The sequence below is a fragment of the Octodon degus genome, unplaced genomic scaffold (assembly GCF_000260255.1).
Source record: "Octodon degus isolate 3935 unplaced genomic scaffold, OctDeg1.0 scaffold00064, whole genome shotgun sequence".
NCBI classification, from domain to species: Eukaryota; Metazoa; Chordata; class Mammalia; order Rodentia; family Octodontidae; genus Octodon; species Octodon degus.
In genome coordinates this window covers 1,783,241-1,795,406 of record NW_004524640.1, presented here as the reverse complement: position 1 = coordinate 1,795,406, position 12,166 = coordinate 1,783,241, and positions in this window count along the sequence as shown.

Sequence of the window (12,166 nt, the reverse complement as noted above, 5' to 3'; positions counted from 1 at the left end):
AAAGAAAAAAAAGAAAAACAGTGAGGGGAAATATTTTGAGCGATATTAAAGACAAAATATCTTTTACTTCAATTCATTTTGTTTTTATTTAAACACTAACTATATATTTTGGTTATGTTTCCTGGTGTTTGAAATAAAAGCCTTCCCCAAATCCTATCAGAAGACCACAGCCATGGTTCTCTAAAGTTGGCAACTAAAACATAGTGAAAATTCAATGATTTCCAATAGTGCATCTTGCTAGCATTCATCTACGTTCACTCTTGATTACTTTTAGGACCTCTTCAAGCTAAAGCATCAGCGTCTACAATTTAGTCTTTCCCAAAAAAAAAAAAAAAAAAAATCTTTGAGTTAGGGCTGGCCAGATAACTCAATGGATTAAAGTACCTGTTTAGGCAGGTGCAGAGACTAGAGTTTGATCCCCCGCGAGCTGTGCCCTCCCCGACCCCGGGGTACACTGAGATAGCAATTGAGACTGAGCGTGGTGGTGCTTGCTGCAATCCCAGCACTTGAGAGGCTGAAAACAGGAGGATCACTACAAGTCCCATCTGTGTGATGAGACCTTGTAGACCCTATACTAAATACATAAAAAAGGAAAATAATCTTTAAGTTACAGTTTAACAGAAGTTAACACAAAATTCTTTCTGAAATTATTTGATCTCATTTCTCAAGTGCCAATAAATTAAGTTTTTCACATTTTAAATCCAGTGTTCTTCAAAGAAGTTGTTATGGGCAGATATAAAAATTTCTTCTCTTTCTAAATTCCATAGAAAATGCAGGACTTTAAAAGACCACAAGTTTCCAAAAGTCAGAATGCTTCTGAACTAGGTAGCTCCCTAACATTTTCAGCCGTGAGCATTTAGATATTTTTTATTTGTCACTAGAACATTATTCCAATAAATAAGAATTCAAAATTAATCCCCCTCTTTAATTACAGAAAGTCTTCTGTTCAAAACTTTCTACCAAAACCCAAATACATAAATAGAATTGCTCAAACTAATTGAATTTTTTTTCTAATTTAATGATCCTGTTCTTCATGGGCAGTTTTTGAAAATAATGTTATCCTTTTTGCATTTGCTCAGGAAAATAAAAATCAAAACTTCATGTTATCACCTTGTGCTTTTTGGAAAACAGACTATCAGTGTATATTTCCAGAAGAAAACAAACATTTCATCTGGAGGTTCGTGAAACCAAACACAGACACTGTCATCTGAGAAGCAGAATTGATGGGAAAAAAAGGACAGAGAAGATGGTTCTGGGATCATTCAAATCCCAAAGGAAGAGAAAGACACATATCACTTAGCAAGAATTCCCACCAGAAATGAAGACACATGCACTTAAAACAGGGGGGAAAAAACCAAAAACTGAATGGGAACCAAAAACAATAGACACAGATAAGCAGGGATTACATGAGTGAAAACTACGTTTGTTTTTTATATAACAAGTTTATAAGCAGATTTTGGTCCATCCTCCATCTATACATTTTAAAACTCATTTAAGTATAGAATTCATTTAATATGCTAACATTCACAACCAGTTGCTTAAGAGAGCCTTTAAGCGTTAAAGGGGATTTGGCTTTCAAGAGAATTTTAATATGCTTACAAATTTTTAGGATTAAAATATTTGCCTGGACAAGTTAGCAAGACTCTGTCTTAAAATTTTAAAAATATATTGAAATAGGACTGCAGATGTAGCTCTATGCAAAAGTACCAGTTTAAATCTCAAGTAACCAAAAAAAAAAAATCTTTCATGCTCGAGATTCATTGGTAACAGACGACTGACATCATCGTTTTAAAGAAAGGTAGCAGATACTTGTAAATAAAATAGGATCGAGCAGAACAACTTGAAAAAGTCTCTTCTGAAAATGTTCTTTGCAAATGCAAATCACCAGCTGAATATATTCTTGTGCAACTCAACTAACATACGGCCCACAGAAGTTATCTTCCACCTCAGAAACAACGTCACTGTAATGGGAACACTATATGGCTTTTTTTTTATGGCTGCATCTCAAAAAATCTTATGGGTTAGTGAAATTCTATGCAAAATCCCAAACACATTTTGAACTTGGCAAATGACTCTAAGCTTCTATAAGATGAAAATGAGTGGAGCCAGGGAGATAGCTCAGTAGAATAAGCGCTTCCCTGGCAAGTGCAAGGGCCTGAGTTCAATCCTGAGTTCCACCAAAAAAACAAAAGATGAAAATGAACAGGAAAATACAATGCATTCTCAATAGAACAAAATGAGGAATTTGTCTTCTCAGATGGTAAACTGTACTGAGAAGTTGTAATAATCAAAACTGTGAACCCAGAAGACGGAAGCTGTAGCTCAGTGGCAAAGTACATACTTAGTATTCATAAGATCCTGGGTTTGATTCCTAGTACCCCCAAACCCAAACAAACATACTGCAAAACTAGAGTAAGAATGAACAAAATATTAGGGATAAATAGTAGATACTCCCAAGAATAAACATAGAAACAAATATGACAAATAAAAAGGTACCGTTTAATAAGTGATCTTAGGAGATTTATCAATTGTTGGAGAGGAAAACAAATAATTCCAAGTTCACTATAAAGTTAAATGTTAAAAATTCAAATGAAAGAAAATGTAAGCTTGGAAAAAATGTAAATAGACTATTTAATTCTATTTCAAAAGTTAAGCTTTAAGGAATAGAAATGCGAACAAGGAAATAGTACCAAATACAATTATCTGCAAGTGTTATCAAGAAGGGCCATTACTGAAATTAAAAAAGTAAACTACACTGGGTGTGGCGCTTCATTTTTGCTTACAATCCTGGCACTCTGGGAGGCTGTAACAAGAAGATCACAAGCTTGAGCCCAGCCTGGGCAATTTAGCAACTTAGTGAGACTTTCCCAAACATGGATAAAGAACTTGACATACAAATGAGTGAAGCATACGGACCTCCAAAGAGCCACAACCAAAATAAATCCACACTAAGGTATATAGGAAGCAAGATCCCGGAAACTCAGCACAAGAGTGGAATATTAAAAGCAGTTAGAGAAAAGAAACAAAGCACCTATAAAGTGAAGCCCGCAACCATGGCAGACTTCTCAAAACAAACCTTCAAATGAAGGTGAGCTTGTCTTGAAATAAAACTTAATTAATTAATTTTTAAAAATGTATAACAAAAGGGCTGGGGCTAAAGCTCAGCGCAGAGGCCCTGGGCTTAACCCCCAATGCCTCCTCCAAAACAATAAACACTAAGTTAATCCCCATAATGATTGATTTAGGTAGCGTTGCTATTGGGTGATGATTTCTTCAGAATGAAGATGAGAGGGGGACCCAACACAGCACATTAAGTGGAAGAAGAGTCACAGGTAAGCAGTTCTCAAAATAAAGAATTTAAATTTCTAATACACAAATGAAAATTATCGTCTCTATGATAACAATATAAAAGGCAACATTTGCCTATGAAATTGAAAACAAACATGTGTGTATATCCAAAAGCAATGCACAGAGTTGAAAAGCTGGAGACAAGATAGACACATAAATACATAATACACCAATATTGAAATAGATGTAATAATAAAATCAAAACAGAAAATACATAAAGTCAAAACAGAATCAAGTTAAAAGTCTAAAATAAGTGAATAAATCATGGGGATTATACATTTAAGTAAAATTCATAATGTGTTATTTTAAAAAGCAAGTAACAAAACCACATAACATGATCCTAGTCTCAATCTCAATCTCTCTCTCTCTCTCTCTCTCTCTCTCTCTCTCTCTCTGTCTCTCCCTCTCTCTCTCTCCCTCTCTCTCTCACTCTTGTTCTCTTCTCCTGTCCTCTCCTGTCTTTCTCATACACACTCAACACCCCCAGACACACTTTCAAAGGGAAAAAATGTAGAAAAAAATGAACAAATGCAATCTTTCGATCATTTCAGACTTGCAAGATTATTTTGGTATTTCTTAGAATATGTGAACTATATATTCTTATTTTTAGAAATTTAAAGTAACAGGTACAACCACCAGATCTACTATACAAGATAGTTTCTATTTTCAAGGAGCTTATGGGACCATCTAGTACATCCAGTTACAAGAAAAGAAGCTCAAGGCTCCCCCTGATTCTGCATTATGATAAGTTGTATAATTCTTGCATTATGCAACTACAAGGACGAAATACACAATAAATATTCTTAAATCATTCCAAATCCAAACACACACACACACACACACACACACACACACACACTCCTGATTGGTGGAAAAATTGATCTCCATGAAATAGGTCTCTGCTACCCACAACAGGACTTCTTTTTTTTTTTTTTTGGCAAACCGGGGATCGAACTCAAGTCTTCATGCTTGCCAGGGAAGCGCTTATTCCACTGAGCCATCACCCCAGCCCCCTCACAACAGGACTTCTGATATAGAACACTTAAAAGTTTTCATTTCCTTACAGATTGTTACCTTGAGAAAAGAGGCAACACTCAAGGCACCATTGAGTTTTTTGAATGAATGAACACTCTAAGACATTTTTACAGCTGTAGACACAGAGCAAGTTTGCTTTCCAATGACAGCAAACTTACAGACAGATGGAGCTGCCCTCTGCGAAGTAGCGGTGGCGGTGAGCAGAGCTTACTCCTACATGTGCAATGCAGGAAACAAGAACTTTCCCACGACCTAAAGCCATTCTGTAAAATGTCCACAGATGGCTTATAGCAGAAAACTTTGGAAAAATTATAAGAAGTCCTGTGGAAAAAAATCTGAGTTTGGAAAGGAGAGGAAGCAAATCAATAAGAGATTACCAGCAAGTTCCAAATTAAAGGAGGTTTCTCTGAATCAGCCTCTGAGATTTTAACATATGGACTTTTGAGTCACTAAGACCTGGAGAGAAGATGAAAACACAAGCAGGCTCCAAATCTTGGAAGTTTTATTACCCCAGGGTTATACACTCGAGAGGTTTATGGAGTCTCTCCCATAAATGTTTTGAATGCAATAAAGCAATGACTTGTTCTCACTGAGCCTATGTCTAAAGAAGCGAGGCCGTGTGCCCAGAAGAACACCAAGCGCAGGGCTGGCAGCTAGAGCTCTAGCTCTGCTGATCATTGTCTTAGGGAAACTGCGTCTCATACTTCACCTCATAGGATGCCTCCCTTCACTGTACACAGCTGAGGAGTATCTGGAAGCAGAATAACCCTGTCTGTCCTAAGGAAGCTGGAAAGACTGCTACACACCTACAAATCCAGGACACATACAGGGCCAGTGAGATAGCTCAGCAGACTAAGTGCCTGCTTAGGCAAGAGCAGGGACTGCGGTTCAATCCTCAGAAGCACATGTCCCGCTAGCCCTGCCCTCAGGCACACTGAGCTGACCAGAGTCCAGGCATAGAGGCGCACACCTGTAATCCCAGTGCTGGGGAGGCTAAAAGAAGGAGGATCACCACAAGTGTGAGCTGCGTAGTGAGACCCTGCAACAACTAAATACATTAAAAAAAGAAAAATCTAGGACACTCAAAAACAGAAGAGGCCGGCTGATTCCATAGAAATTCTAAATAGTGACAGGTGGAAAGGTGTTTCTCCAACATTAGCCCTGAAACCTTAGTTTTCCCTCTCATTTTTGTTTTTTTTCAGAACCAGGGATTGAACTCAGGTCCTTGCACTTGCCAGGCAAGTGCTTATTGTACTGAGCCATCTCCCTGACCCCCCTCTCATTTTATAGTAACAGCACCTAATGGTACTTAAACACAAGTGGACATTGAGATTGAAGCAAATGACAAGTTTAGGTGTATAGCTCCAGATAATTTATATATATATAGATATAGATATAGATATAGATATAGATATAGATATAGATATATAGATATATATATATCAGGTATAAAAAAGTGAGTCAATTGTCAGAGATGAGACAGCTAAATAAACAGCAGAGCTGAAGGTGACACAAAGCCACCCACTCTGGCACCAGGTTCTTAAGCAGTTGACCTCCTCCGCCAGGAAGGGGCTGGCATCCGCATGGCACTCAGAATGGGTAAGCACTTCACCAAATAAAAACTTGAAAAGATCTAAGATCATAAAAAATAAGCACACTGAGTCCCCTTCAGAAAGAAAGGGAAAGTATAGCAACTGGGACTCAGCCCCAAACGACTGAGCAAACACCCGTACCTGAACACTGTTTAAATATCACTGAGACATTCTGAAAATTAAAGATACAACCTCAAAATATTTGTGCATATTCTTCTCATGATGAATGTTGGTGTGGAGGCAATGAGAATTTTTTTTTTCTTTATCATTAGTCAAAAAGAAAAAAAGTATCTGAATCATAGTTTCCTGTAGAGAAGGTTTTAAGAGGCAGTGATTAAGGAAGTAAACTCTGAGATAGCTAGGCAGTGTAGAATCCTGGCTCTAAGACCCACAGACTGTGTGGCGTTCTGTCTTGCCCAGAAAGGGATCTGACATGTAATAAACTGGTAGTAAAAGTTTATTGGATTTTTAGCACTTAATTTGTTTTTCCAGAAGATGGAGACTTCAGAGACTTAGTCTCTTTCCCCTCCCTCTCTTCTCTCTCTCCCCCTCTCCTTGTCCTCTCTTTCTCCCTGCCCCCTCTCCTTTTCTCTCTCCTTCTCCCTCTCTCTGTCTGACTCCCCCCCTCTCTCACTCTCTCTTTTCCCCTCCTTCTCCCTTTCTCCCTCTCCCTCCCCCTTTTCTTCCTGCCCCTCTCCCTTCTCCCTCTCTCCCTCCCTCCCTCCTACTCCCTCTCCCTCTGAGTCTCCTTTTCTCTCCCTCTCCTTCTTCTCCTCCCTCTCACCCTCTTCCTTTCTCTCTCCCCCTCTTCTTCCCCCGTACTTCCCCTCTCTCCATCCATCCCTTTTCCCTCTCTCCCTCCTGCTCTTTTTTCCCTAGTTTCCCCTCTCCCCACCCCCAGTGATGCACACACTCAGAAACAATAGCCAAGAGCTTGGTGCACCACACATTTTCTCTTCCTTAGTCATTCGCAAGAACAGATCCTTCTCCTAGGACGATGGCATTTGCAGAACCTCAACATGAAAGCTATGTTATGAGTATTTTAACTTTGAATTAGAATGGGCCCAATGGACACAAATAAGGTGTCTACATTTTAGTGATGGAAGCAGCCAGCCAGACTACTTTGATCACATGAAGTGAAGGATTTCACCCCACTTGTGCCCCATGGACCTGCCTGAGCCAAGTGTCTGCAGCGAGTATTTGCTTTCTGAGAGAAGCAAGAGAAACTGGGAAGCTTCTATGGATGACCCCTCAGGTCACCTGAAAATCTCAAGGTTCCTTAGGCAGGAATTGATGTCTACACTGCCTGGCCTGTAGATAAATGCAAAGCCTTGACAACATTCAGTAGGAAGATTTAAAAAAAAAAAAAAAAAGTGCTAGAAGCTGAGTGTGGTGGCACACACCTGCAATCCCAGCACTCCGAAGGCTGAGACAGGAGTATTGGTGCGAGTTCGAGACCAGCTTGGGCTAAAACAGGGGCTCCAGGACAGCCTGAGCTACATAGTGAGACCCTGTCTCAAAAAGACAAAAATAATAATAATATTAATAATAATAATTCTGGAGGAACTGGATTCTTCAAAGCATCTGCCCTCACCCAGTGAATGACTGAGATAATGCCTTGCATACACAGAAGATGAGAGAAGGGGAACAGCGTGGAAAATTCTAGTTCATGAGCCATAAATTGCATTTAAGGTTTCTGCTGCCTATTTTAACTGCATTTTCAGCCATGCATGGTGGGACATGCCTATAATCTCAACACTCTGGGAGGCTGAGACAGGAAAAACTAGGCCACTTAACAACTTAATGAATCCTATCTTACAATTTTAAAAAAATTAAAAAAAACTTTTTAAAAATTTAAAGGCTAGGATGTAGCTCAGGGCAAAGCCCTTCAGTTCAGTTCCCAGTACTGAACCCTCTACTGAAAATGTGTTTTGTCCTGACAGTAAGTAAATCCAAGTATAATCAGACTAATTCTCCTCATGCAGTAAAGACTGAGGCCTTGGACGACATTCAAGCTTTATTACTACAGTACTCTAGACTGCTAAGCCCAAATGACTTCTCCTGCCCCAAATTTAGTTTGCTCAGGTGTAACTGAGACAGCTGTGACAGTAATTCTGAAAGTCTTCTTCAAATATAAACCACTAAGCAATACCACACTAATGACAAAAATTAAGTCTGGAAGCTAAGCTGTGTTATAAACACATACTGTATGCTTTAATTCATTTATTTAGCAATGATCTTCAACATTTATTGAGCCAGGCACTTTTCCAACACTTTATATGCATAAACACTCTTAATCCTTCCAATATTTCCATGAGAGATGTACAAGTCTTATTTCCGTTTTATCACTGAGGAGACCAGAAATAAAATAAAATGTACAATGACCACAAGCTACTGTTAAAGAAAACTGAGATTCAAACCCAGACTATTTAGCTCAGAAAGCATGTTTGAAAACTCTGAGATGTTGCTAGTGTGCAAATTAGAAAACATTCATTCTGGTCCAACAGGGAGAAAACCCACTTTCGGCAAGCTTAATGGTTGATAAGAATTCCATTAGTGCTGAATGTTATGTCTCTGTAGAAGTGATTTTTCTGGTAGAGAAAGGAATTTTGAAAGTCAAAGTTTACCCCCTCACCACACACATCATTCACATATCCTAAGACTGTCTTTGTAGAATATTTTCCTAGTTCTTAAATGACCTCGTTTCATTGCTGAGATTTATAAGTCATGCTGACTTATCTCTACCTTGTTATTTGCAACAAGACATGTAGGAACAAGCATTGCACCCACTCCTTAATCCTATATATGTATGTATCGTGAGCTGATTCCTTTGCTGCACATGAATACTGGTTTCATAAAATGTAACTGCTATTTGCTCTGGCCATGAATATCATAAAGTGGGGAGTAACTCAAGGATTAAAAATTATGTAAGCGGAAGTTCTAGTTTGCCTGTGTTTTTGAGTGTGTGTGGACAAATATAAGTTATTAAGAATAGAAGTCAGCTAAAGTTCTAGCAAGTTATCAGAAATTTTCAAAGAAAATATATCAGCAAAGTCTGAGATATGTGTGTGTTGGTGGCCTTGAACATGCTTATAAAGATAAGCCAAGTACGTGTTGACTCTTATTCTGTAAAGGCAGCTGTGGGGGTGAACATGGAAGGTCAGAAATGGTGGTGCTTCTCCGGCAGAAACCCCATGCAGACATTTAAGAGCTGCCTATATGCATGAGAAAGCAGATGAATCTCAAAACAATCGTTTTTTTTTTCTTTTCTTTCTTTTTGTATTTAGTACAAGGCCTACAGAGTCTCACTATGTAGATTGGATTTGTAGTGATTCTCCTGTTTTCAGTCGCCCAAATGCTGGGATTATAGGCACGTACCACTATGCCCAATCTCAATCGCTGTCTCAGGGAACCCGGGGGTGGGACCAGCATGGCATGCCAGAGATTGAACCTGGCTGCTGTGTTCTGCTGAAGCAGGTACTTTAATCCGCTGAGCTATCTGGCCAGCTCTCAAAATAATAATTTTGGGCTGGTCAAATAGCTCAGCAGATTAAAGTGTCTGCAAACAGGCTCAGGGGCCAAGGTTCGATCCCAGGGCCTGCCATGACAGATCCACCCCCCACCCCCACCCCACCACCCCCAGGGTGCGGGGAGACAGCAATTGAGGCTGGGCATGGTGGCCCGCACCTGTAATCCCAGCTCTTGGGAGGCTGTAAACAGGTGGATCACTATGATTCTCATCTAGTAGTGAGACTCTGAACACCCTGTCGACAGAGGTGAGAAATTGTAGCCACCATATTTAACTGCTGTCCTTGGTTCATTTCTAGAACATTAAGCAGGAAAATCAGAGAACAAAAAGCCGAGGTGAAATCAATGATTGGGTTGTTACTGCCCTCTGCTGGTGGATGTGTCCCAAAGTACAGGCTATCTATTCCCAGGTAAAATAGCATTAACTTAAGACACACTATTTTACAATATTTTAAGAAAATGTTCAAACGTCTGACTTGAAAACGATTAGCAAATGTCTGCTATTAATTAGACCAAGACTATTTGGAATTTGAAGTATTCTAGTTTACATTCCCCCACAATGGCCAGGAGCAGAGAGCTATTCCCAGTTCTCACGCCCAAGAAGCACAGAATAGATTCAGGGGAGAGTAACAACCATTTCACCTCCCGGAGGGCCACCCACCCCTGGCTCTTATTCCAGAACTAAAGGTTGAAAGTGTTATAATCTGTGCGATTGATTCCAATTTTGTAACTCTGTATGCTTCCACTGTAACTTCATTAACTGTTATAACCTGACATATGCGCTGCCATCTTGTTCTCTATGCGCCATTCTAAATGCTGTAACTTTCCACTGTGCCCTTTCTCTACTTGAGAACCTGCAGTTGGGCCTTTCTCATGCTGTCCTTTGTGCACAACTGAATCCAGTTCCGGCCCAATGCCCTGTTCTTGCCCTCCTTCCCAGCTACAAACTGTACCCACCGCTGCACCTGTTATTGTTCATTAGAAACAGGTAATTTTTCAACCCCTAGATGAACCCTTGACGTAGCCCCTAGATGAACCCTTGACGTCAGCTTTTGTGGTTTATTGGCTTAAATTCCCACTCCCCTCATCCTCCCGGCGCGCACCTCAGCATCTTGCGGGGGTGTCTGCCGCTGGGTACCAGCTAAAATAAAGTGCTTCTTTTCTTTTCGAGCCTGCCTCATTTCTGAGTTACAACAGAAAGGTGGGCTGTGTGCCAGCATAGCATTCAAAGGAGACACTGGATCACACAACCTGCCTGCCTCTAGCGGGCTCCTGAGATGTATTTCCTAGCAGGCTGCCCGCATAATTAAATCAGGTAAACCATTGCCCTGACAGAGTGAACTCGCTAAGTGGTTGGTTATGACTGTGCAGGGAGAGTCTGTGGTCCCTTTCACTGCAGCTGAGCATCTATTATACTGAGCTTCTGTCACACACTCGGTGACATCATCTCCCATAGGACACAGAGAACGGTAGTGGTGCCCACACGCACAACCTGCCTGGCAGGTTTCCGGGCCTTCAAGCCCTCATGCTTTCCATTTTCCCTCCAGCCTAGTGTTCTACCACTGAGCTACACCCCAGCTTCTTTCCTTTCCATCAGTACTACATACCATTCTTTCCCCTGCAACTACCTGAGTCCTTGCCAAACTTCAAAATTCATCACCTTGAAAATACCCGAAGAGAGGGCAGGTGAGATAGCTCAGTGGTCTGAGCTCCTGCTTGGGCAAGCGCAGGGACCAGGGTTTGATCCCCGGCACCACATGCGGTGCTGGCTCTGCCCCCAGCCATGCTGAGCTGGCCACTGAGTCTGGGCATGGTGGCATGTGCCTGTAATTCCAGTGCTGGGGAGGCTGAAAACAGGAGGATTGCTACAAGTCTGAGCTGTATAGTGAGACCCTGTAACAAAAAAAGAAAAAAAAAAAAGCATCTCGATAATCATGTCCACATTACCATTTTAGAGGTTGTTTTCCATGTGTCAGGCATCATTTTAAATATTTTATGGTATATTATTACTTCCAAATCCTCAGGAAACCTGGGAGAATTGTTATCCCTATTTAACATTTTTTTAAAAAAATCTTAAAGTAGTAAATAACTGACTCAGGTTCACAAAAGGAGCAAAGAAAACAGATTTTTGAAGCAAGTTCAGTCTACCTCAAGCGTTACTGTGTGTGTTGGAGCACTCCTGTAATTCCAGAAACTCAGGATGCTAAAGCAGGTGGGTCACAAGTTTGAGGCCAGACTGGGTCACTTAGTGTGACCTGTTGTAAAATAAAAATAAATAGATAAGAGTTGGGGATGTAGCTCAGTGTTAGAATATTTGTTTGATATTTGGGAGGCCTTGAGTTTAATCCCCAATCCTGGAAAAAGCAAAAGGATTAAACTCATTCTTTTCTTCATGATCATTCTACCAGCTCCTGAGTGCACACATATAACCCAAAATGCACATAAATACAAAAGGCCAAGAAGCTTTGCATAATTTAGTAATACTTTTTCATTTATTAATAATAATTATATGTATTTTTCTATCACTTTCTGATACACTTAGCTCTCTTAAGAATGATGTGAGGGGGGCCTGCCTGATAGCTCAGCGGACTAAAGCACCTGTTTAGGCAGAGCACAGAGGCCTGGTTTCAATCCCTACAGTGCTGAGCCAGTCCTGCCTTTGG